The 26781-nt window shown below is 37.0% G+C and overlaps 1 protein-coding gene across 2 annotated transcripts in view; it reads left to right on the forward strand.

Annotated features, from left to right (window-relative positions):
• Window positions 1–2274: 2274 nt before the first annotated feature.
• The window catches only part of RHOBTB1 (Rho related BTB domain containing 1), a 120800-nt gene continuing 96293 nt past the window's right edge, over window positions 2275–26781 (forward strand). For both annotated transcript variants that reach the window (XM_023739303.1, XM_004369859.1), the window contains exon 1: window positions 2275–2389. The gene's annotated coding sequence lies outside the window, so the exon portion shown is untranslated. The remainder of the gene's footprint in view (window positions 2390–26781) is intronic.

Consider the following 26781-nt stretch of genomic DNA (forward strand, 5'->3'; position numbering starts at 1 on the left):
AGAGTGACCCTCCTGGCCCCACTTCTCTGTAAGAGTTGTGTTTGGTTACTGTCTCCGCCGTCCCGACAACTGTCGCCGCTGCGACAAGGATCTAGCCAAGAAAGCATCAGCAGAGATATAATGCAAGCTGTGGGAGTGAACGAAGATACTGCCAAGTAGAGAAACTTGGGGGAGGCCCACATTTAAAGGGGAGGCAGAAGAAGAGAAGCCAGAAAAGGAAAATTGAGAAGCATTTCCTGAGAGACTGGAAGTGAGGTGTCAAGAAAGGAAGCCAAGAAAAAAAAAAATGAATTTCAAGGAAGTGGCTTCATACTGTGATTTGTTTCATTTATATAATCGTTTGGTTGTATCATTCCCCTTTCCCTCCCTTTCCTCTTTGGGATAGCCTCACAAAACAGGCTGTGTAACTATTACTACTGTGTCCCATCTGGATCCACACTTCATCTTTTCAGCTCTATGTTGTTGTTATTGTTAGGTGCCACTGAGTCAGTTCTGACTCATAGCGACCCTATGTACAATAGAATGAAACACTGCCCGGCCCTGTGCTATCCTCACAATCGTTTTTATGGTTGAGCCCATTGTTGCAGCCACTGTGTCAGTCCATCTCATTGAGGGTCTTCCTTTTTTGATGACCCTCTACTTTATCAAGCATGATGTACTTCTTCAGGGACTGGTCCCTCCTGATAACATGTCCAAAGTATGTGAGACGCAGTCTTGCCATCCTTGCTTCTAAAGGACATTCTGGCTGTACTTCTTCCAAGACAGATTTGTTCATTCTTTTGGCAGTCCATGGTATATTCATTCAATATTCTTCGCCAACACCATAATTCAAAGACACCAATTCTTCTTCGGTCTTCCTTATTCATTTTTAGGTCTATCCCCTATTTATTAATGAGAAGGCTTGCCTAGAGTCAGCAGCAATCAGTGACTTCCTTCAGAAACTTCTCCTCACTACTGAGAAAATGATTTAAGAAGCTCCTTGTGTTTTTGTGAAGGAGGCACAGCAAGAGAGAAGAGCCAGATGATTAGTTACTTGAGAAGTGTTGAGTTTGTATTTAGGATTTTCCTAATTCATACTTAAGGTTTGTCTCTGAGAATAATATCTGGAAGATTACTATTATAGCAATAATAACTACCTTTAAGCAAAAGTACTATTTTCATAGTAGGTAGTCAATCCTACTCTTATTAAATAAAGTTGTTAGTTGTCATTGAGTCAGCTGCACTCATGGAGACCCCATGTACAAGACAGCGAAATGCTGCCCGGTCCTGTGCCATCTTCATGATCATTGGTATGCTCAAGTCCATTGTTGCGGCCACTGTGTATTCTGAGTGCCTTCCAACCTAGGGGGTTCATCTTACAGCACTATATCAGACATTATTCTGTTGTGATCCATAATGTTTTCATTGGCTAATTTTTGGAAATAGATTGCCAGGCCTTTCTTCCTAGTCTATCTTAGTCTAAAAGCTCCACTGAAATCATGGGTGACCTTGCTGATATTTGATATATTGGTGGCATAGCTTCCCACATCACAACAACAAGCTACAGCAGTATAACAAACTGGAAGACTTGTGGTGATAAATAGTCCATTGTGTCTCACTATCCCTATAACATGTTTTTTATGTAAAAATTTCTCTACGAATTTCGTATCAGGAGGAAAAAAAATACTTGATTTCTTTTGAGGAAGTGATGCATTTTCTCCTTTCCAATATGAAGAGTTACACAAGAAACTATGTTTTCCTTTTACCTAAGTTGACAAGAAATTCAAATCCAAATTCTAACTTTAATTCCTTCTACTGTGCTGGCTAATACAGGTAGCATATATACTTCCTCTTTTTTCCCTCTCAACCCTATTTCCTTATTTTTATTCATACTTCATTACATTTGTTTTCAGAAGACACCACAGATCTTTTAGGTAAAGAGTCAGGGCATACATAAATACTTGTACTGTTTACTAAATGTCTTTATATACGTCATTCTCATTTCATCATCAGAATGGTCCCAATGAATATCTGTTACTATTACTACCACCTTAGAGACAAAGTTCATTCAGACAAGTATTGTGTGATCTGACTCCAGGTGTTGTGCCTCTACAGGCAGTAGTCATTTCAGCCTCTCTTGCCCAAACTTTTGTTGACAGCTGGGAGATCTGTAAACGGCATATGGTTTGGCTGGGATAGCTCTCATACTGATGAGAAATAACTACTGACATAAGAAACTAGTATTGTTTGGACAGTTTTCTTCTCAAAGATGAAACATTTCATGCTTCTATCTCCTTCCCAGGTTTTATAAAGATCAAGAAGCACATACAAGAGAGGGCTGTATTCATCAAGCGTTCTTCTTGATTAAGTCATGAAAATGGAGCTGAAGCTTATTTTCTCCTTTAGTACGGTAAGTAAGTACTAATTTGGGTAATAGAACTGACCTTCTCCACTTTATAATACTTTTCTCACAATATTTACCAAAGAAATGGAAATGCTTCTTATGTGAGGATGGCATGACTGATGAATAATGTTCAGATTTGTCTTCAGAAAATTTCCTTTCAAAAGGGGAATATTCCTATATATTGAAAATCCTAAAGAGTCCACAAGAAAACTTCTAGAGCTAATAGAAGAATTTAGCAAGTTGCAGGGTACAAGGTCAACAAACAAAAATCTGTTGGGTTTCTATACACCAGCAATGAGAAATATGGAAGAGAAATTAGAGAAACAATTCTATTTACAACAGCATCTAAGAGAATAAAATACCTAGGAATAAATCTAACCAGCTACGTGAAGGACTTATACAATGAAAATTATAAAACACTGCTGAAAGAGGTTAAAGAAGTCTTAAATAAATGGAAAGATGTTCCATGTTCATGGATTGAAAACTTAATATTGTTAAGATGTCAATACTACCCAAAGCAATCTATAGATTCAATGCAATCCTTATCAAAATTCCCACAGCTTTCTTTACAGAAATAGAAAAACCAATCCTCAACTTTGTATGGAATAGCAAGAGGCCCTGAATAGCTAAAACAATATTGAAAGAGAAGAACAAAATAGGAGGATTCACACTTCCTGATTTTAAAACATACTATACAGCTACAGTAATCAGAACAGCCTGGCACTGGTTTAACAATAGGCATACAGACCAATGGCATAGAATTGAGAGTCAATAAATAAACCCACACATCTATGGTCAACTGATTTTTGACAAGGGTGCTGAGTCCATTCTGTGAGAGAAAAAGAGTCTCTTCAATAAATGGTGCTGGGAAAATTGGATATCCACATGCAAAAAAATGAAACAGAATCCATGCCTCACACCATACACAAAAACAAATTCAAAATGGATTAAGGACTTAAATGTGCAAACTAAAACCATGAAATTCTTAGAAGAACAAGCAAGAGCAATGCTGTCAGGCCTAGCTTTCAACAATAATTATCTAATACAATAACAAAGGCACGAACAACACAGCAAAATAAATAAACGGAACCCCATAAAAATTAAAAATTTTTGTTCATCAAAAGACTTTACAAAAAAAGTGAAAAGACAAGCTACCAACTGGGAGAATCCATATAGCCAACAAGAATCTATTAATCAAAATATATGTAAAACTTCAATAATGTAACAACTAAAAGACAAATAACCCAATAACAAAATAGGCAAAGGACCTGAGTAGACATTTCACCAAAGAGGACATTCAAACGGCCACCAAACACATGAAAAGATGCTCGGTGTCATTAGCCATTAGAGAAATGTAAATCAAAACCACAATGAGATGCCATTTCACTCCCACTAGGATGGCTACGATTAAAAAAAAAAAAACTGAAAATAACAAATGTTGGTGAGGATGTGGGGAAATTGGAACGCTTATCCATTGCTGGTGGGAATGCAAAATGGTACAGCCATTGTGGAAAACAGTATGGCAGTTCCTCAAAACAAAAAATAGAACTACATTATGACCCAGCAATTCCACTCCTAGGTATATACCCAAAAGACGTGAAAGCAGGGACTCAAAAAGCAACTTGTACACCAATGTTCATTGCAGTACTATTCACAATAGCCAAAAGGTAGAAACAACATAAATGCCCATCAGCAGATGAATGGATAAACAAAATGTGGTACATATATACAATGGAATATTACTCATCCAGTAGGAGAGATGAAATCTTGATACATGCTACAGTTTAAATGGAGCTTGAAGACATCGTGCTGAGTGAAATAAGCCAATCACAAAAGGACAAATACTGTATGACCTCACTTATATAAAAAGACAAGAAAAGGCAGACCAAAGTTTATTAGTAGGTACCACGGCGGGAGGGAGGAGGAAGAAGGGGGTTAATGGTGATGGAAAAATCACACTGATTAAGGGTATCAGACATCCATTTATTGTAATTACTGTTGATAAGTTGTATACCTATAAAAAGTTGAATTGGCAAAGGTTGTGTAATAGATACATTTACAATGACAGAAAAAATAAAAAAGAGTAGCTGCTGAGGCTGCTTGTGTACAACCAAATACCTCATGGGACTTGGTTCCTTGTTTTGATGGTTTAGGATCATGGTTTCATGGGGCATCTCAGTTAACTGGAGTAGTAACATGTTAGTGCTTCTATTCTACCTCCTAGTTTATTGTGCAGCGCCTGGGGTCGTAAAAACTTACAAGCAGCCATCCAAGACAGAACAACTGGTCTCTATTCACCTGGAGCAACAGAAGAAGGAGAGTCACGAGTAGGGGGAGGATATGGAAACTGTGGCTAATTGCCTCCAACTGCCTCCTTTGCCATGGGACCAGAAGAACTCGATGGTGCCTGGCTACCATTACTGAACATTTTGATCGAAGATTCTATAGAAGAATCCTGATCAAAGGGGGAAAAATGCAGAACAGAATTTCAAATTCTCATAGATTCTAGACTTTGTGGCGCTTTAGAAGCTAGATGAACCCCTGAAACTATTGCCCTGAGATAATCTCTAAACCTTAAACCAAAAATATCCCCCTAAATTCATCTTAAAACTAAACAATAGTTTAGCTTAACTGGTAAAAAAGGCCTGCCTTGAGCATTATGCTCTTTTAATAACTATATGGGATCAAATTGACAACAGCAACTCAAAAGATTAGATAGGAACCTTAGAGGGCAGTGAGTTTATATTAATGACAGAGGGAACAACTCAGAAAAGAAGGGTAAGAATGGTTGTATAACTCGAAGAATATAATCAATGTCACTAAACTGTACATGTAGAAGCTGCTGAACTGGCGTATGTTTTGCTGTGTATATTTTCAACAACAGAATAAATAAAACTTAGAAAAATGGGAATATTCCATTTTTTAGTTCAATTGTGATTTTTATAAATTCTAGTTTAATACGTTTTATCTGGTTTAGAATTTCTGTCATTTTAACCTAACCATAAGTTTTGCTCATAAAGATAATGTAACTCTCCTACCCAACTTATACACATTTTAAAAACTTTTAAAATGAATAGTATTTTGTGCAGAAAATTGGCATTTGGGCTCTGAAGTCATGTCCACATAGAAGGAAGATTTAGAAATGTCCAGATTGCTGTGCCATGGTCCTTCCACAGCTCTCTTCCTTCCAGATGTTCTGGTGTGAGGCATCTGCCTCTTTTGACCTGGGCGCTGACTGTCTTCAATTGGAAAAACTTATTATCACCTTGCCAGTGATTAGAACTAGAGCCATCCTTAGTGGATGAAATCTGTAATTTGAAGAAAAGTGTATTGTGTCTAAAGGACTTAATGTGATTTGAAATGGACAGTTTCTTCTCATTTGTCCACCCATAAAAATCCAGTTTTTTTTCCCCCCATGCTTCATTTTATTTTATTCTAGGTGCTTATATGTTCTAATGCATAGTTAAAAGAAAAACTCCCTGTATACATGTAGCTGTAAATATTGTAAAATTTCATTTATTCCAATGAATTAGGGAGGTAGGCATATCTGAATTTGTGGGGAGGCTGAATTATAGATAACTTTTAAACAAATGTGGCTTTTATTACTTTAAACTACATATAGTAACTTCAACAAAACATTATAATGTAGAAGTCCTTAAGGAGACCTGTTATAATAAATCTTATGAACATTTTGTTATTAGCATATAGATTGGATGTATGTAGGGGTTTGTAAAGTGCCTGAGGTTCCTTGAAAATTGTTTATTCTGTGTCTAAAAAGTGTATATAAGATTGAAAATAAATGTTTGGAACACATATATTACCTATCTATAAACACAGGGTTTGCAAAGCAAGGGTAAACATCAGCCCAACTCATGAACAAATTATCAAAATATTTTAAATTTACTGAAGCCCCAAATTAATGAGATACTACCATGTGTGCATAAGTAACTTAAAGAATAAAATTTGCTGAACTTTCTCTCATATGGGTATTTGCGCTAATGAATCAGGATCCTATTTACACTATTAGTCCCCAAAGTAATTGCTTATTTGAAGAAGCTCTGTCTTATGGGTTTTCAGTTAATTAAATCCATTTGCATTTTATGCACACATTTTAAATTCTCAAATCCTATTTTTCATAAGCCAGGTTCAAATATGTTCATGTAATAATACCGCTCATTAAGGCACAAATCTTTCATTTTTAAAGGAACTTTCAGCATAGCCATATGCATAAAACACTTATTAAATCCAATCATATTTTGAAAAAGTCAACCCATTAAATGTTTTTTTTTTAGTTTAAGACTTCCCTATTTGTAATGGTGATTATTACACTGAACATATCTTCGATTTCTAATTTTTCAGTTAGTTTAATTCAATTTTTTTTTTCCTTTTTTGCTTTGATTTTGCAGTTTTTAACTTCTGATAATGCCTTTAGGATTATAAGCGAACTGTTCCCCAAAGCGTAGCTTTTTCAGAACCAAAACCTATTGCCATCAAGTTGATTCCAACTCATAGCGACCCTACAGGACAGAGCAGAACTGCCCCATAGGGTTTCCAAGGAGCAGTTAATGGATTCAAACTGCCAACCTTCTGGTTAGCAGCCGAGCTCTTAACCAATGAGCCACCAGGGCTCCAGCTTTTTCAAGATAGTTGCATATTAACTGGTTGATCTTGCTGACCTAATTGGGAGATCACAAAAATATGGAACAAAACTTTTCCAATTCCAATACTGTGGAAGACAGTATAAAAATACACAAAGTTAAGGATGTTTCAAAAGGAGTATTTTTGGTATAGTTTTCAAATATCTGACTGAGAAGTTGAAAATTGAAGTACATAAGTGATAAAAGTTGTAAATGTCTTCATTAAATCCAAATTATGGAAAACTTTCAGTGATACACTCGGACGCTGGAAAAAGATACAGAAGTTGGGAGGACAGAGGAAGCAAACAGACAGGCAGACAGAGGGAGGGGCTGGGAAGATCCACAGGGTCCATGTGGTCGGCCTAGTGTCTTAAAATCAAGATAGCAAGGCCAGGTGCCAGGAAAGGCACACTGAGACACAATTTGGAAAGTAGATGTGAAATCATGCCTAACTGAACCATCTCTAAGTGGTTTTTAGATGTGTATTGAGTATATGCTTAATAAATGTTAGTTTTTCTTTGCAAGGAAGAAATAAAATGCAGAATTTGGATACGCTGAGGCTCAAAATCCAGCCTAAGATTATATCTGAATCAAAGTGAACCTAACAAAAAAAAAGTTTATTACAGATAGGAAAGAGTAGTATGTCCAAATGGAAGAAAAGAAATTATATGCTAAAATCAGGAAAAGTATGACAGTCATTTTGTTCTTTTTAGCAAGACTGACCATAATGTATTTTTATTACCATCTTAGCATAGGTATAAAAAGGAAAAACAGTATTGATACCCTGAGAAACTCATACATCTTATAATAAGATAAACAAATTTCATTCCATTAAATTTTATTGATTCATTTAAGCAATGATCTATGTAAAACAGAATACCAATAGTCTCCTAAGCAGATACCATTTTCTTTGTAGCCGGGGTCGCCGTAAGGAAGCATTTCTTCTCATCTAGAGAAAGCAGGAATAAAGCACTTGTATTATTACTTGCATAAAATTTTAATACTGAATAAAATATTAGTGTTTAGTGTAATATTGATTCTCAACATAATATTCCTCCATAATGGCACACTAATTGGTTAGAATTAAATCAGACAGATTCAAGAACACTGAGAATAGGCCATCTAACACTAGCAATTTTTTTTCATTAGTTTCCTGAATTCCAATTAAAATGGAATTAATCTGTCAAATAAAAGACCATGGTGCAATGAAAGTTCTGTGTGGCATGTCACGTGTACCCCCTCTTTCCTTCCACAGCATACCGCCTCTCCCCCATGATGAAGAAGCCAGAAAGAAGGGTAGGTCTTCACATGTGAATTTCAACCAGAGTGTAACATAATGTTCAAGAGTCAGATAGTCTAGGTGCATTCCAGCTCTGTCATTTACTACTGTGAAACCTTAGCCATTTTATTTAAACCTCTTTGAGCCAGTCTCCTCGTAACACCTACCTCTACAGTCGTTGGAGGAAGTAAACCAGTGGTTCTCAACTGGGGACAATTTTGTCCTTCAGGAGACATGTGGCAATGTCTGGAGATATTGTTGGCTGTCACAACTTGGGAGGGGGGTTACTGGCATCAAGTGGGTAAAGGCCAGGAATGCAGCTAAACATCCTCTGATGCACAGGATGACAGCCCCCCGCAACAAAGAATCATGTGGCCCAAAACATCAGTAGCACCCAGGCTGAGAAACCCTTAAGTTAAGTGAGGTAATGTATGTAACGAGAGTGGTACCTGATACACAGTAGGCACTCAAAAAATATTAGGATATTTATGTTACTGATACTGCTATTTATTTGAGAAGGAACTCCAAATCACCAGCATGGATGGTTTTAGGACTGAGTAAGCCCATTCCAGTACAGTTAGTCATGCCTATCTGCTAAATCATCTTCTTGTAGTGGCCAATTTTAGGTGCCTTTAGGAATGGAATGACCCACTTAATACTTGACTAGCTTAGCAGGCCTGTAGAAAGGATTGTACCAAAGATCACCGACCATCATTTAATTTTTATCTTCTCAGAAATTAGAAGAACCTAGGAAAAGGCAAATCAAAATAACTTGCAGTACCAGGTGACTGTTACTCATTAACTTCTGCAGTTAGTAATGGCTCAAGGGTCTCCTGATAAGCATACTTTTACTTTATAAAATAAACTGGTTTTTAGACATATGGCTAGGATATATGATCTTCTAGTTAACATAAGATCCTGATTAACTGGTTATATGCTACATGAATATGATCAATTTCAAAGCTAGTTGAATGCAATAAAATAGTTTTAACAAGCAAGAGTTCTGAGGTCAAACAAGCCGGAATTTGAATTTCACTTTTATAACCTTCAAGATGTGTGACTTAAATAATTTACCTAACTTCTCTGAGCCGTTTCCTCGTCAATTTCACAGACATGAAATTACCTCAGAGATTGTTGGGAGAATGTTAAATGAGATATAAAGCATTTATGTTTTTATAAATATAATAGCAGTGAATGAATGGTAGCCATTATTATTTTCCTCAGTATTATTACTTATTTGACCAGAAAGTGATTCTGGGGACCTTGCAGTATCATGACCATTGGTTCTCACTGTAGAGAACGGTATGAAGTATAGGTACTTTTTATTAACAGAGAGAGCTCAAATTGCATCCATTACCTCAATAAACAAAAATCTTAGACTCTCTTACATAAAATTAATTTTAAAAGAAAACTTACCGATTGTACATGGAATTTCCTTGGAAGAATTTAAGAAAAAGGTAGATTTATGATATTAAAGAATGAATGATGTACACTTCTTTCTGTCGTATTTTAATATAGTTGATAATCCACTTTTTAATTAGCTGGCTAATTATAATTCAATAGGAATTTCCCCAGGTGAATGTTGTAACCTAATTCAGAGAGGGAAGCGGAGCTCTGACTGGGCGCTCCTACTGTGAATTTGGACACTTTTTCCGTTCCAATTTGTTCCAAGACTAAACTGCTCATGAGAAATGGTGAGAGTTCTGTTTCATAACTGAATCATTGTGGCTGCCAAGAAGGTTGATTACAAGGAACAATCCACCTTTCCAACTGCCAACCCTTTGGTTAGCAGTCGAGCTCTTAACTGCTGCGCCACCAGGGCTCCTAGCATCATAACAGGAACTTATTTAATTACTGCAAGCCAGACCATTTTGAGGAGTGAAATTGTTAATCTATTCCTTAGCAATTTGTTGTTGTTGTTAGGTGCTGTCGGGTCAGTTGTGACTCACAGTGACCCTATGTACAACAGAATGAAACACTGCCTGGTCCTGCTCCATCCTCACCATCGTGTTAGGTTTGAACCCACTGTTGCAGCCACTGTGTCAATCCATCTCATCAAGGGTCTTCCTCTTTTTTGCTGACCCTCTACTTTACCTAGCATGATGTCCTTCTCCAGGGATTGATCCTTCCTGATAACATGTCCAAAGTACGTGAGATCAAGTCTTGCCATCCTTGCTTCCAAGGAGCACTCTGGCTACATTTCTTCCAAGACAAACTTGTTCATTCTTCTGGCAGTCCATGGTATATTCAATATTCTTCGCCAACACCATAATTCAAAGGCATCAATTCTTCTTCGGTCTTTCGTATTCACTGTCTGGCTTTCACATGCATATGAGGCGACTGAAAATATCATGGCTTGGGTCAGGCGCACCTTTGTCCTCAAAGTGACATCTTTGGTTTTGAACACTTTAAAGAGGTCTTTTGCAGCAGATTTGCCCAATGCAGTATGTCATTTGATTTCCTGACTACTGCTTCCATGGGTACTGATTGTGGATCCAAGTAAAATGAAATCCTAGTCAATTTCAATCTTTTCTCCGTTTATCATGATGTTGCTTGTTGATCCAGTTGTGAGGATTTTTGTTTTATGTTGAGATGTAATCCATACTGAAAGCTGTAGTCTTTGATTTTCATCAGTAAGTGCTTCAAGTCCTCTTCACTTTCAGCAAGCAAGGTTGTTTTATGAATTGTTAATCTGCACATTGCAGATTGTTAATGGGTCTTCCTCCAATCCTGATGCTGTTTTCTTCTTCATATAATCCAACTTCTTGGATTATTTGCTCAGCATACAGATTAAAAAGTATGGTGAAAGGATGCAACCTTGATGCACACCTTTCTTGACTTTAAACCACTCAGTATACCCTTGCTCTGTTCAAATAACTGTTTCTTGGTCTATGTACAGGTTCTGTGCGGGCACAATTAAGTGTTCTGGAATTCCCATTCTTCACAATGTTATCCATAATTTGTTACGATCCACACAATCGAATGCCTTTGCATAGGCAATAAAACACAGGCAAACATCTTTCTAGTATCCTCTGCTTTCAACCAAGATCCATCTGACATCAGCAATATCCCTCGTTCCACGTTCTCTTCTGAATCCAGCTTGAATTTCCGGCAGTTCCCTGTTGATGTACTGCTGCAACCACTTTTGAATGCTTTTCAGCAAAATTTTACTTGCATGTGATATTAGTGATATTGTTCAATAATTTCCACATTCTACTGAAATGGGCACAAACATGGATCTCTTCCAGTCTGTTGGCCAGGTAGCTGTCTTCCAAATGTCTTGGCATAGACGAGTGAGCACCTCCAGTGCTGCATCCGTTTGTTGAAACATCTCAATTGGTATTCGTCAATTCCTGGAGCCTCGTTTTTCACCAATGCCTTCAGTGCAGCTTGGACTTACTTTTTTCAATACCATCGGTTTTTGATCATATGCTACCTCCTGAAATGGTTGAACATCAACCAATTCTTTTTGGTACAGTGACTCCATACGTTCCTTCCATCTGCTTTTGATGCTTTCTGCATCATTCAGTATTTTCCCCCATAGAATCCTTCAAAATTGCAACTCGAGGCTTGAATTTTTTCTTCAGTTCTTTCAGTTTGAGAAATGCCTAGCGTGTTCTTCCCTTTGGGTTTTCTAACTCCAGGTCTTTGCACATTTCATTATAATATTTTACTTTGTCTTCTCAAGCTGCCCTTTGAAATCTTCTGTTCAACTCTTTTACTTCCTCATTTCTTCCATTTGCTTTAGCTACTCTACGTTCAAGAGCAAGTTTCAGAGTCTCTTCTGACATCCATTTTGGTCCTTTCTTTCTTTCCTGTCTTTTTAATAATCTTTTTCTTTCTCCATGTATGATGTCCTTTATGTCATTCCACAACTCATCTGGTCTTCGGTCATTAGTGTTCAATGTGTCAAATCTATTATTGAGATGGTCTCCATATTCAGGTGGAATATAATCAAGGTCGTATTTTGACTCTTATGGACTTGTTTTAATTTTCTTTTTCTTCGGCTTGAACTTGCATACAAGCAATTGATTGTCTGTTCCACAGTCAGCCCCTGGCATTGTTCTGATTGATGACATTGAGCTTTTCCATCATCTCTTTCCACAGATGTAGTCGATTTGATTCCTGTGTTTTCAATCCAGTGAGGTCCATGTGTATAGTTGCTGTTTACGTTGTTGAAAAAAGGTATCTGCAATGAAGAAGTAGTTGGTCTTGCAAAATTCTATCATGCAATCTCCAGCATCATTTCTATCACCAAGGCTATATTTTCCAACTACCAGTCCTACTTCTTTGTTTCCAACTTTCTCATTCCAATCACCAGTAATTATCAATGCATCTCGATTGCATGTTTGATCAATTTCAGACTGCAGAAGTTGGTAAAAATCTTCAATTTCCTCATCTTTGGTGTTAGTGGTTGGTGTGTAAATTTGAATAATAGTCATAGTAACTAGTCTTCCTTGTAGGTGTATGGATATTTTCCTATCACTGACAGCGCTGTACTTCAGGATAGATCTTGAAATGTTCTTTTTGACAATGAACACGATGCCATTCCTCTTCAATTTGTCATTCCAGACAGAGTAGAACATATGATTATCTGATTCAAAATGGCCAATACCAGTCCATTTCAGCTCACAAATGCCTGGGATATCGATGTTTATGCATTCCATTTCATTTTTGATGACTTCCAATTTTCCTAGATTCATACTTCGTACATTGCACATTCCGATTATTAATGGATATCTGCAGCTATTTCTTCTCATTTTGAGTTGTGCCACATCAGCAAATGAAGGTCCTGAAAGCTTGACTCCACTTGGCTCTACTTTGAGGAGGCAGCTCTTCCCTAGTTGTACTTTCGAGTGCCTTCCAACCTGAGGGACTCATCGCAGCACTATATCAGACAATGTTCCACTGCTATTCATAAGGTTTTCACTGGCCAGTTTTTTTCAGAAGTAGACTGCCAGGTCTTCTTACTAGTCTGTCTTAGTCTGGAAGCTCCACTGAAACCTGTCCACCCAAAGTGACCCTGCTGGTATTTGAAATACCGTTGGCAAAGCTTCCAGTATCACAGTAACACGCAAGCCACCACAGTACAACAAACTGACAGATGCATGGTGGTCCTTAGCTATAGATGCTCGAATTTCCTAAACTTCAATAATGATTTTTTTTTTTTTTAATCATTGTATGTTCATAACCTTAGTTTAAAAGGTATTCATTTGGTGCTATGGAAACAAAATCAGAGGTTTTATTTACTTCTCTCTTCCAACCAATTTTAGTTTTGTCTAGTTACAACTTCAGTTCTTTTTCATCTAATTTTGAACTCTTGTCTATCACTATATTCAGGCTCACATTTGTTAAACTTATTCGGGGAGGACAGTTGAACTTTTCATTTTAATTAATTTAATTGATCTCCCTGCTTCCACCCTTGCCCTACAGTCTATTTTCAATAAAGTATAAGTCAGATCATTTTATTCCTTGGTTCAAAACCCTCAAGTGGCTTCTCATTTCACTCAGAGTGAAGCCAGAGCCTTACAATGATCCTCAAGGCCATACATGCTTCAGCCCACAATGATCTCCATGGCCTCATCTCCTTTGGGTCCCATCCTTCATATCTTACCCTTTTCACTCCACTTCAGCCACTCTGGCCTCCTGACAATTCTGCCAGCACACCAGGCATGTTCCTACCTCAGAGCCTTTGCACTTGCTCTTTCCTCTGCCTAGGACACTCTTCCCTCAGGAATCCACATGACTTGCTTTTCCATATCTTTAAAGTCTTTGCTTAAATGTCACCTTTTCAGTGAGGCCTTCACTGACCACCCTTTAAAAAAATGCAACCCCCTCCAATACTCCCTATTTCCCTCCCCTGACTTACTTCTCTCTGTAACACTTGCCACCTTCTAGTAAATTATATAATTTACTTGTTTATTTATTGTCTGTCTCCCTCCACCAGAATATAAGCTTCACTGAGGGCAACAATTATTGTTGGTCTTTTGACTGCTGTATATTGAGCATCTACTTCAGTGCCTAGCACCCAGCAGGCACTCAATAGATACTTATTCAATTGAATCGAGGTAGAATTGCACTCTTCTTGACCTTATTTCATTTCTCTCAAAATCTTAATTTATCTTCTATTAGTTTTATAGTCTTGTGCTCTGCCCTTTTCAGAAAGCTTTGATCCCTGTCCCCTCCATTTAGATTGAGGAGATGGAGGGAACAGTTGCACTGTGGTTCCTTTTAGCCATTTTCCTCCCCTTCCCCACCCCCATTACTTTTCCTATTAGACAAGGAGACTATTATCAGCAAAGTAGTGAACTTACTGGAATAAATTAGATTCCTAACCAGAACACTCCTGCGTGAATCCTGATGCAAAAAAAGGTAGATACAGATGGAAATGGCAAGCTTTATAGCTAAATGAAAGAAAATGTGCAGATTATTTTCCTTTGGATCTAGGTATACTTTTCCTAGCACACATGTTCCTAGAATAAATATTAGAGCCTTAAACCTGATTCAAGAAAATACCTACCTCCTGGTGACACAAAAGCCTAAATATAGTTCATGACCAAAGATTAGTCACTGTTTATTATTGCTGGTGACACATGATACATAGGGGAGATCTGGCAATATTTCAGACAACTCCAGCCAGCCATTTATCATTTCACAGTGGGAGAAGAGGAGATATTTCTATATTAACAGCCTCTACAAAAGGAAGTAAGTAGAGAAATGTCTGATGTGTTTTATCATTGAGAGTCAAAGAGACATTGACAACGTTAAAAATGTGCTGAGTTGATTATAGGTTTTTTACAAGTAGACCTTCTAAATAAGATCCCATTTTTTAAAAAGAAGAAGAAGAATAAAGGAACTACATGCTCTGTTGCTTAGTTCTCTCTGTGTCCTTGGAATGACATTTTGTAAGCGAGCTGAGAAACAGAAGCTTGATTATCTCTAAAGCCCAAGATATTCGGACAGCAAGATGGCCTGGAGACCTTACTGCTTAGAGGCCAAGCTCCTCTCCCAGCCCAGAATGTTTATATTGCAAATTCACTTGATACAATATGCAGAGACCCAAAGCACCTGCCCCCCAATTTTAACATTATTTCCCTACTTTCAATCTATAATTTAGAATAAACCAAAGCACAGAGCACTTTAATAATTCCCGCCATATTAAAAAATTCAAACCCATGTTCCCTTCATATTGTCTATACAAGTGAAAGATAGTAAACCCTTTAGGAGAGGGCTTTAGAAATGGAGTTGGGAGATGGACAGCCAAGAACTATGTCTTAAGGTGTGAGCCCACTGAAAAGTTTTTAATATAACCAAATACTTCTGTAGTGTTCTGCAGACTTTAGTAGAGACCACAAAAATTTAAATAAAAAGCCTCAGCTGGGTTTTATGTATGCTTCGATAGGCAAAAAGATATATTTAATGAAGAGAGTGTTGAATTTGAATTAGTACAAATATTATTAATTTAATGTTCATACTGCATTTTATGGTTTATAAACTGCTTTGCAATAATTTTATACATTTTCCCTCACAGCACCACGGTAAAATATATCAGCATTTTATTTTTCCATTTTATAGATGAGGCAACCTTAATAAGTGATCTATTTCTTTCTTGTGCATATTGGTTAACTGGTAAATGATTAATTTATGTCTACATGAACTTCATCATGCAGAGTATTTATTTTAGTGTGAGCTGGTATTTATTTTACCAGCAAAACCATCACAGTATCCAATTATACATGCATGTTTTAAAGGCAGTAAAGCAGCCACCAGTAGTTAATGCAACATTAAGTCAGATTTTAAATCCACAGTAAATTTTGAGGTAGGGTATTTAATCAACCTTCTCCCTTTCTTCCCCTCTGGTTCGTGTGGGTGAGAAATGGTCCTTCTATAAAATGACCAGGTGGCACCTGTACAGTGATACAGAAAAGGTATGTCGAGATTTTCCAAGTTTAAAATCTTAACTGAAAACAAAGAACCAAAGGGTTTATAATTACACTGCATGAGAGTGGAAGAGGAAGCAAACCTGATCATTGGTGTCTGCCCATGGAATAACCTGCAACTGTGGGGCTTTTTCCTTACTTGCTTCCTTCTTTCTTTTTCTGCCCTCATTTGGTCCTCTCATTGTCTCAATTTGTGCAACAGGAAAATGGTTGTTTTGGTTGCTCGTATGAAGAAGTATAAATAACCACAATAAATGATATATTTAGGGCAACATCCCCTGCCATAATAGTATTTTCATTATTTCTCTACATTGTACTAGATTGAGCAAGAAGTAAAACTGCTTCTTTGAACATGTGTGGCAGTTAAAACCCAAGGTTTTCAAACTGCTCCCTAAGCCCTGACTCAGTTAATGCCCCTCTAATATCATTCCACTACTTTAATCCTGTAATTTACAGGACAAAGCACCGACAAATTCAGTCATTTTATTCTGAGTCAAAATTAATTAATTAGAAATGTGCTTTCTTTTCCTGATAATTTACAATATATAGTTCTTCATTTACAGATCTCAAGACTCTTAGATTTAGCCAATAGAACTAAGACTTTTAAAAATTCACTGGAAAGAGTCCCTGGCCTAATTTCATATGCAGAAGTTTCTGATAAAGTCTAAATATTGGCATGTTAGCTGTCAAAGGCAGATGATTTAAAACACATTGTGTGCACTGGTATTTAAACTCTTTCAGAATCCAGAAATCGTCGCTTTCCAAATTAAAACACATTTTTCAAACCAGGAAGTATTTACAAATTCAGCAAATATTATGATATGAATTTAATAAAAATATTTCTTATTAAAAACTATTTTATATCTTGAAATATATAAAATCCACTACATTAGATCTGCCAATAAGATAATGCATTGAGGCATTATTTTTCAATTTGTGTGATTTGCTACAGTGTCTACTGTACACTATTATTTAACCAGCATGTACAATGTTTTTTAATGAATTTTAAAACACAAAGCATCAAGACAGAGGAATGCCACTGAAATACTCTCCTCAGGCTTCTTGCTCAGAGATGGGTTATAAACTTGTATGGAAAGGAGCAAGAGGAATGAGCACTCTGCTGTGCAGTTTCCTAACTCAGAGTTAAATATCCTTGACCCTTGAATGGATACTGTGAATTATTTCCATAAAATGAAGACTTTTTTTTTAAATAAATGGGGAGGTTTTAGCCTTCTTGTTCTCTGTTATAAAAATAGAAAAAAAATTTATATCAAAAGAAACATTTCAAATATTGGAGCATAAATTAAACAAAGTATAGAAATTTCATTCTTAAAAGTCCTTCCAACTAGTAAAATATCCAAAATGAAATGTTATTATAGATTTCCTTATGTGCCACAGTTCTAATACCTTCTACCTGCTCGGCTTTCCCTGGTCCAAGACTCAATCCCGTTTACATTTATTTGACCCATATTGCAGCTTCTAATTTGGATATATCATTTTCCCCTGAGAACTCTATGTCCTTACATAGCCTTACTGGAGAACTGTGAATTTATATCACTTTCTGGTGAAGCAATGAACTAAATGGGCACAAACCAGATCCAATTCCCTTACACTTCCTCATTTTCTGCTACTCCCTCATAGAACATGAGATATAAGCGAGCATCTCATTAAAAATGTTGAACTGGGCTTGATTCCCGGTTCTCAGTCTTGTTATCCCCGAACCCATTTTTACAGTGTTTCTGCCTTCACTGATTGTCATCTTTTTGTATAATTCTCTCAGCTTTTTCTAAAAGGAAACATCTTGAGGAGTGATTGATACATGAAAAAACTGGAAGATAATGTTCATGCTAAGTAAAAACATTGCATTCCCTTTCAAATAGAGAACTTACATGCAATCACGAAGTCATGAATTTTCAGGCTGAATATGGAAAATGTTACTAAAACTCAATCTTGCTTCCAAATAATGTAAAGTCAGCACAGCATTTACATAATCATTACCTAACATCTCCATGCAAACTAATAAATAGTATTTAAGCTTAAAATTTCAGCTTTTAGTCTAGGCGTGACTTAAAAACTCTTACAAGTAAACATTCTTGTCCATCAGAGAGGTTGGTTTATTCAATAGTGAATGTACAGAAAAGAAACAGTCCAAGGGCAAGTGTGGGCATTGTGTTTCCAGTACTTGATAGGGTAAGAAAGACCTGACTCAGAAACGTGGATCTCTGGATCATGTAGTAAACATGTCACTAAAGAGAGAAGAATGCATTCGGTTGTCATGGCTTTGAAACATCAGTCATTTGCACCTTCCAACTTATTCTCCTGGTTCTGAACCCTGACTCACTTGGCAACCAGTTTATTGATTATAATTCTCCTTTCCATATATCTATACCTATACGGAGCCCTGGTGGCACAGTGGTTAAGAGCTTGGCTGCTAAACAAAAGGTCAGCAGTTCGAATCTACCAGCTGTTCCTTGGGAACCTATAGGGTAGTTCTTCTCTGTCCTATAGGGTCACTATGCGTCGGAATCGACTCGACGGCAAAGGATTTGGTTTTTTGTTGTTGTTTTTATCTATACCTACAGGAAGACAATACAGCAGTCAGCCAATATAGCTCATTAGCTTGATGGATATATTTATTATAAATTATTATATTGGCATTCTGCTGTAGAGAAGATTTTTAGTCAATGTACATGTTATCAAAGAGATCATTTTAAGATCATCCAACTCTCAGCCACACATACAGAGACAGATGCATCACCTCTGGAACATGAGACTAGAGAGAGTCATTTCTCATCCATACTTACTTATAAAATATAGTCATACCCATACATGCTATCACAATGCCTTTCTCACCCTATGGGAAAGGGAACTAATGGTTTGTAAGAGATAAAGTGGGTCTAACACTGCCCTCAGAGAAGGCAGTGAACGTACTTGCGCAGGTTCGCCCAGCCAGTAAGCAATAGAGACAGGGGACCTTTTCAACAGTACATGTGGCTTTACTTATAATCTGCTACTAGCAACAGAGGCCCTGACGAGGAGAAATGGATAAAAGTTCCCTGGTTGTTAGAGAAAAAAAAACTGAGTACTACTGGCTATTTCTTCTAAACAATTATAAACCCAAATCTCATGTCCTGAGAATGGGTGTTCTGTTACTGGCATTCTTTTCTCCATAGACATGTGGAGAAACTTCGTCTGATAAGTTAGCTATACATATATTTTAAAGTCTAATAAAAGTTAGTATGAGTGATGAGTGATAACACGAAGAGATTTTGTTAATAGTGAACTTAAGAATTCACTGTATATTCTTTATCAGGAAATTAGAAAAGCAAAGGGAAATGATAAAGTTATTTTATCAAGCAGTTTCAGTTGTCTTATGGATTTTTAATATCCATATCTATCTATCTTTATTTGATCTGGGTACATAATTAGTTATCAGCCCAGTTCCCATTATTACATTTTCTTAATTTCAATATAGTTTTGTTTCCAAGTATACATTTTTATTATTGACCTACAGCTAATCTGAAAAAGTTCTTAAATCTATTTAATTGGAGCTGGTGGGGAATAGAAGTGAGGCCACTCCTAACTAATTATAAGCTTACTGATGCATAAATGGAAACCCTGGTGGCATAGTCGTTAAGTGCTACAGCTGCTAACCAAAAGCCAGCAGTTCAAATCCACCAGGCGCTCCTTGGAAACTCTATTGGGGCAGTTCTACTCTGTCCTCTAGGGTTGCTATGAGTCGGAATCAACTCGATGGCAACGGTTTTTTTTGTTTGTTTGTTTGTTATTGATTCACAAATGAAAATATTTTGGATCCTGACCATGTACATTAGGAGCATTTTATTTCTTTTTATAGAAACAGAAATTTTTGGAGATTGTTTTCAGTAATAGCTATCAAATGGCATTTTTACAGTTGTTTTGATTTAATTTAATGAGATCATCGCCACATCTTCAGGTAGCATTTAGCCTAAACTATTTCAAACATCAGAACCTTTGCCTTAAGAAAAGGTCCTCATCAAAGATGGAAATTGTATAACCTACATCAGGAACTCATCTCAATGTTTAGCATCTAAACAAATAATTTCTTTTATAAGGATCAGCACAAAGCTGGTTCCTATGAGGCAGAGGTTAAAGATGTCCCAAATGTCCAATTTTTCCCAGTTTCTGTACCACACCATCATCTCTAATATCAACTACTCCCTCTCCCCTCAGCACTCTCCCTCCCGTCTTTGGGTTCCCTAATTCACTGCAAAGTCTCACAGAACTCACGAACCTGTATAAAGGAAATGGTCACACGGTTGTGGGGGCTGGCAAGTCCCAAATTCATGGGTCAGGCGTAGGCTTCTCCTGACCCACATGGCTGCAGGAGCTGACGAACCCAAACTGGCAGTTCAGACCACAGGCTTCTGGCTCACAAGGCTGTGGAAGCTGGCGAATCAGGTCACACAACAGGCCACCAGCCCAATGGGCTGTGGAGGCCAGTGAATCCTGGAATTCGCAGGTCAGACATCAGGACTCTGGGGAGGTCAACTGATCATGAATTGGACGTGGGATCTGATGGAGAGAGAGAGAGCCTCGCCAGGACACACATATATATCTTAGATGGCAGCTACACCCCAGGGAAGGGCATAACTTTAGTAAAGGTGGGGCTTGAGTCACACCTTCCTGCAAGGCTGTGACCTAAGACACACCTTAACCAATCCTACCTCATCAACCTGTAGAGGTCAGGATCCACAACACATAAAATGGAGAACAGCTACACAATACTGGGAACCATGACCAGCCAAGTCGACACATAACCCCAACCTTCACAGGTTCCATATACCTTACTTGCATAGTCCCACTCATTCACTGTGTGTGAGTCACAAAGACTGTGATGGTTAAGATTGTGTGTCACCTTGGCTGGGCCATGGTTTCTCAGTTTTTTTGCAGTCATATAATGTTGTGATCACTTCCCTGTTGAGATTTTATATGTGATCACCCCTATGATGGGATCTGCTGTGAGTAGCCAATCAGTTGAAAGGGAGTTTCCTTGGGCATGTGACCTGCATCAAATATAAGTGGACATTCTGGCAGGGCTCGCGGGCTTTTTGCTCATGCTGGATCCTGCAGCTGGCTCCTGTTCATCTGACCTCCAGTTCTTGGGACTTGAGCTAGCAGCTTACCTGCAGTCTTGCCTGTCGATCTTGGGATTCATCAATCTTCGCAGCCTGTGAACAAGAGCCCTGCTCTCTGACCTGTGATCTTGGGTTCACCAGCCCCTGTGGCTATGTGAATCAGGAGAAGCCTCTATCCTGACCCACAGACTTGGAACATTCAAGCCTCTACAATCATGTGAGCCATTTCCTTGATATCTCTCTCTATATATATATTTATACACTTTACTAGTTTTGCTTCTCTAGAGAACCCAGTCTAAGACAAATACCATGGGTAGAAGGGTCATATTAATTCATTATACCGTGGCATCTCTCCACGATTTCAATAAATTCTTAATATCTATCTAACTCAAGTCTCTCCCAAAATGTATCCTATCTTCTTTTCTACAGGTAACATAATACTAAATCATTTTCCTTAAGCTTGACTTTCCTCCGTCTCATGCTTAGTTTAAATCTCTATTCTTCCACTCTTCTCCCAGGCCTCCAGCTCTCTGACACTGGATCTCTCCAGTATTTCTCAGTGTGCCCTCCATGTTACAATAGCATCATCTCAGTTGTTCTGTTGTTGCTTTTTCATATAAAACCTAAAAGGTGTTTTCCTCCTAATTTTAGCTCTGATGTTCCTATAATATAGTCCTCAAATAACTGTCTTCAAAATTTTTTCAGAAGTGAAATATATATTAAAACCAAACAAACAAAAGAAGGCTGTCTCGAATAAGGCTCAAATACAGTTACGATGAAAAATTTAAAGAAGAGGGAGAACAGTTTTCTCTCTTGGACACTGTTTTGAATGGAGATGGCGAGATGAACTAAATGACCTCTTAATGATCCCTCAGCCCTGTGATTTTGTGATAATCTTAGCTTCTAGCATCTCATTTTCTCCAAACACTAGAAATCTAATCTGCCCTAAAATATGAGAGTGTTTAACAGATGAAAACCTTTTAATGGAGGAAAGATTCTGCTTGTTTTCTTGCAAGCAATTTTCTTAACAATTGCCTACATTTATATTCAAAGCAGCCCAGGTTGAATCATCAAATCCAAAGAAAATCATAAAAAAAAAAAAATTAGGAGACATACTATATACTGATTTAGGATTATGCACATGCACTTCATTGCATGACTTTTACATTTGTTGCTCCTCGGTAGAAACATTTACTCCTATAGGACTGGTTAAAGGATTCATGAGCTTTTTTTTTTTTTTTTTTTGTAACCTAAAATCATTCTTGCTTTCTATACCTATTTAAATAGGAGAGCTATGTTAACATCAGTGGACATTTTACTTCCAAATGAGGCTACCTTCTGAGCAGGGCTGCCATTGAGCAGATTGCGTCTGACAAGGCTGTTTGGTGAAGATTAGCAGTGGTTGGATTAAGCAATCCTTGAGTTTGCCGTTTAATCTGCCATTACTGGTTTAGTGTTCTAAGCTGATGATGATACTTGGATGCATAACAATTAGGTTATTAGTTTTCATTACTTTTTAACAAGCTATTTTTGGACCAGTGGAAAACTTCAGAAATAATTTCTACAAATATAAAGTGAGAAATAGACCTCTTAAGTTATCAGATGGGTGATATATGATCAGATTCATGTGCTAATATAATTATTACTTAAAATCATAATTATTAATATATTAATTTTTATTAATAATAATGATGATGAAAGAGTGTCCCATTAACAACTAGCTACCCTGAGCTAATCTCTGGCAGAGTTCTACATACATTATTTTTATTGAATCATCAAAAGAGTTCTCTAAAATTTTACCACAATAAAAATGGTGAGTTCCACATATATCCTGGGACATTTTTTTCTGATACTGACTTTGTGTCCATGAATATTTTTACAATGAGTTGTTCAGCATTCATTTGATTATCTTTTGTTGTTGTCTGGTCCAGCTGCAGTTTGGATGATATTGAAAGGATACAGAAAATCATAACATTAATCTAGGAGTATAAAAGCCCTATTTGTATTGTGACACAAATATAAATGTAAAGCAAGCAGAATAAAATGCTATGTAAGCTCTTTTCTGAGCTTGATATTGTTAGAAAATATTTACTTCTTATGTTATTTGGTAGCTTTTCCACTGTCTTTACTAAAAGTACAAAAAGAATTATGCAAGGGTCAAAAATAATTCTGATGTTTTATAATGAACTATTTTTATCAAAATTTCTTAATTCCTCAGGTAAATGTACAGCACTGAACTTAGTACAATTATAAAAAGTCATGTTAATACTCAATACAGACTTGAATTATATCTATCAGCAAGTATTTTATATAAGGCATTTAAAAGGAGAAAGAAACACCATCATTAATATTCCTTGTCATTTCAATATATGGATGTCCTATGGGTGGAATACTAAATTTCCATACCCAAATACTGTAAGATTTGGTTGTAACCAATAGAAACCACGACTACCACTCATATCTCCTAAGCCCCACTGTGTTCAAGTCTGGGAGGCATTTTTTATACAATGAGCATAACTGGAATAGAACTGCCACCAACAGCAACCTGTGTTTTCTTATTATAGCGCTGAAAGAAAGGCTGATATTGAATAAAGCCAGATGATCACTATGACATCTAAGTGACAGCAAACTTCATCCATAGCGCTGAATGATCCCTCTGCCAGATACAGTTGAAGACCACATGGGAAACCCACTTCAGGTGATGGTTTTACCCAGTTGGTCTTGTGTATGTATCAATCAAGCAGTTTGCCACAGTTTGCCAGTTCTTTCCTTGCTGACATCAGAAGTAAAGTAGGATAAAATGTTCGAAGTCCAGTAGTCTTCCCTCTAGGGCTTTCACCTTGGGATGAGGGGAGGGATTATATACGACTCCATTTCCCTAACAAATAAAAGCATAGCCTAAAAGTGACCAAAAAAGCTAAGTCAATATCAGTGTGCAATAAATAGCTGGTAAACAACTCTAGAACTAAAGATTCTCAAGGTTGAAAGGAACCTTAAAGGTCATAAATGACGATCCTACAGTCTTCTGACGACTGAAGTGATGCGGAAACATGCCTGCTGATAAGAATCACTTGACCTCTCAACTTTATACTGTTCTGATTGACAGGAAGTCTTTAAATCAAGCCATGTATCTATCTGTAAATTCCATTAACTAGTCCTAGATATATCTCTGGGATTAATGAAATGCTTACTTCCTCTATGACACCCTGGTAAGCTTCTTTCCAATATTTCCTCATTTTCTCTGGTTTCCTCCCGTTACCCCTCTCATCATTTTCCTCTACTCCAATTTTTAAGTTTTGCAAACTCAGGGTATAATTTGGCCAACAGAGGATAAAACACAATTAGCAACAGCCTTATTCCAAGCACTATTACTTCTCTTAGACAACACTGAATTTGCTTTTGTGGCAACTATATCAGAGTGACACCTGAAATTCTAAGTGTTTTTCAAAAGTCCATCTCTACTTAGAATATTGTGCTCCTTGAACTTAAAAAGCACACAAACAAACAAAAACTTAGGTGTATTCTGAATTTTTTCTAATCAGCCTTAGATCATATGGAGTTTTATATTTGCTATTCCCTTTCCTGGACTACTCTTCACCTGGATTTTCACAGGGCCCAATTCACATCATTCAGGCCTCTGTTTTAAGAGTTGCTGCCTCATTAAAGAGGGCTTCCCTGACCACCCCTGAAACAACCACACAACATCACTCTTTCCCTCTTACCCTGCTTTATTTTGCAAAGCACCACTGCCACCTGAAATTAAAGAAGGTTTTTGTTTATTCATTTGTTGTCTTTCTCCCCCACAAGAATGTAAGTCCTCTAAGAACACTGACTTTATCTTGCTTACATTTGTGTCCCATTGCCTGCCTGGAACAGTACTGCTACACAGAAGTTTCTTAATAAATATTTGCTCAGTAAATGGATTATTTAAGTCAGAGATGCACAGAAACTAGAAAAAAGGTCAATAACAACCACCATAGTGGTTTCTTCATTATAGTTCTGAACTTTCCTTTACTTCAGAATTATGTGCAACAAAATGGTAGAAATTGCTTTTTTTTTAAGTAACTTGTTTTATTTTTCAGATTATAATATAATCAGAATTACTTTGATCACCTGAAAACCACTTTATAGGCATCTTTGAAATATGGAAAAGTAAAATTTTAAAGAAATTACTCATAATCCTAACCAGAGGAAACTTAAAAATTTTTTGGTATGTTTAGAATTTTTGCAAACTTCTCAATCTTTTTAAGTATTTTCTCTTTCAAATCCTTATGCTATAGAATCATTCTAATCTTTTCCATGAACTTAGAAAAATCTGTTTTCATAAGGTTTGCCATATTTGTTGGGTTTTTTTTCTATCCCCTTCACAGTTTTAAGAGTTGTATTTTTATTGTTCAGTAAGATTCCTGTTACTTCAGCATGGCCAACCAATTCCCCCTTATGAGATAGAATTTGTTTTTTGGTTGTTGTGGGGTTTTTTTGTGGGGGTGAGGGCAGGGGAGGGAGAATATCAGTTCCTCCATTCATTTCCTCAAATTTTTGGAAGATCAAATTGCCCACAAAGCAAGTTAATGACATATCAGATGCTCCAAGTTTAACTGAAAATGAATTCCAGATAGATTGTTAGAGGCTACTATCAATATTATATCTCATAAAATTCAGTGTTATGACTTCATCCCACCACCACAGATACAGCATGAGAATTAAGGTAATGGAAAATTTTTCAAGAGGCTTTGCAAGAAATCTGCAGTAATTCATCAATTCATTCATTTAACAATTAATTATTGAGGACCTATTATGTGCCAGACACTGTTTTAAGCACTTGAGATACCAAAAGGGAAGCAAAGGGCACACCACTCAGGAAAGGCACACCAATTAATTCCTTTACAAATATTTGTTGAACACCTACTACGTGCCAAACACTGCGCTAGACACACAATCCAGGGGAATCACAATGGCAAGGATACAGACACACTTGTGTTTAAATCTCTACTACTTGCTAGCTTATAAACTGCTGAGTCTTTAACTATAAACTGAGGGTAAAAACCCCACTTAAAGAGCTGGTATTAAGCTTGAGAAAATTAAATCATCCAAAGTACTGGTGATACAAAGACGAGCAAAATAAATTATCTATTCTCAAGATACTTGACGTCTACTAGATAGTATATATAACACCTAAGCAATTTTGATAACATTTGTTGAATACAATAAAGTACAATACATGGTAAAATGTGGTATGTAATGCTATTTTCTTCTCTTCTAAATGGTCAGTTTCTTTGTACACCTACACCCCAACATAGTATCTGATGAATAACAGAATACTCAAAAAATATTAAATAGATGAAATATTAAATGGAGATGTCCTATAAGTAGCTCACTCTTCCACAGTATCACCCTAAAGTCATGAAATTCTCCCCTATAGACA

The sequence above is a fragment of the Trichechus manatus genome, unplaced genomic scaffold (genome assembly GCF_000243295.1).
Source record: "Trichechus manatus latirostris isolate Lorelei unplaced genomic scaffold, TriManLat1.0 scaffold00007, whole genome shotgun sequence".
In the NCBI taxonomy this organism is placed as follows: Eukaryota; Metazoa; Chordata; class Mammalia; order Sirenia; family Trichechidae; genus Trichechus; species Trichechus manatus.